Here is a 265-nt window from a genome sequence, read left to right as displayed (position 1 = left end):
GAGACAGCGTGTGCATGCGTGTGTGTGTGCACACTCACGTGCGTGCATATCCCCTGCCACCATCCTGAGGGGCCATGGCTGTGGTGCCCCCCTGCATTGCACCCACCTCCCTGCCTGGGGCCACTTGTAGTTATTTGCTCCTCCGAGTGCTGAATATACAGAATACGCATTTCTCTTTTTTTTTTCTTTTGTTTTCCCTCCACTTTTGGCTCTGCCCAACTCCGGACAGCCTGCAATGTAAAACCAAGTGCATTTTAAAAATACC

Source organism: Pygoscelis adeliae, unplaced genomic scaffold, assembly GCF_000699105.1.
Source record: "Pygoscelis adeliae isolate BGI_AS28 unplaced genomic scaffold, ASM69910v1 Scaffold72, whole genome shotgun sequence".
Lineage (NCBI taxonomy): Eukaryota > Metazoa > Chordata > Aves > Sphenisciformes > Spheniscidae > Pygoscelis > Pygoscelis adeliae.
The sequence above is the reverse complement of the archived record's forward strand: the minus strand, read 5'-3'. Positions refer to the sequence as shown.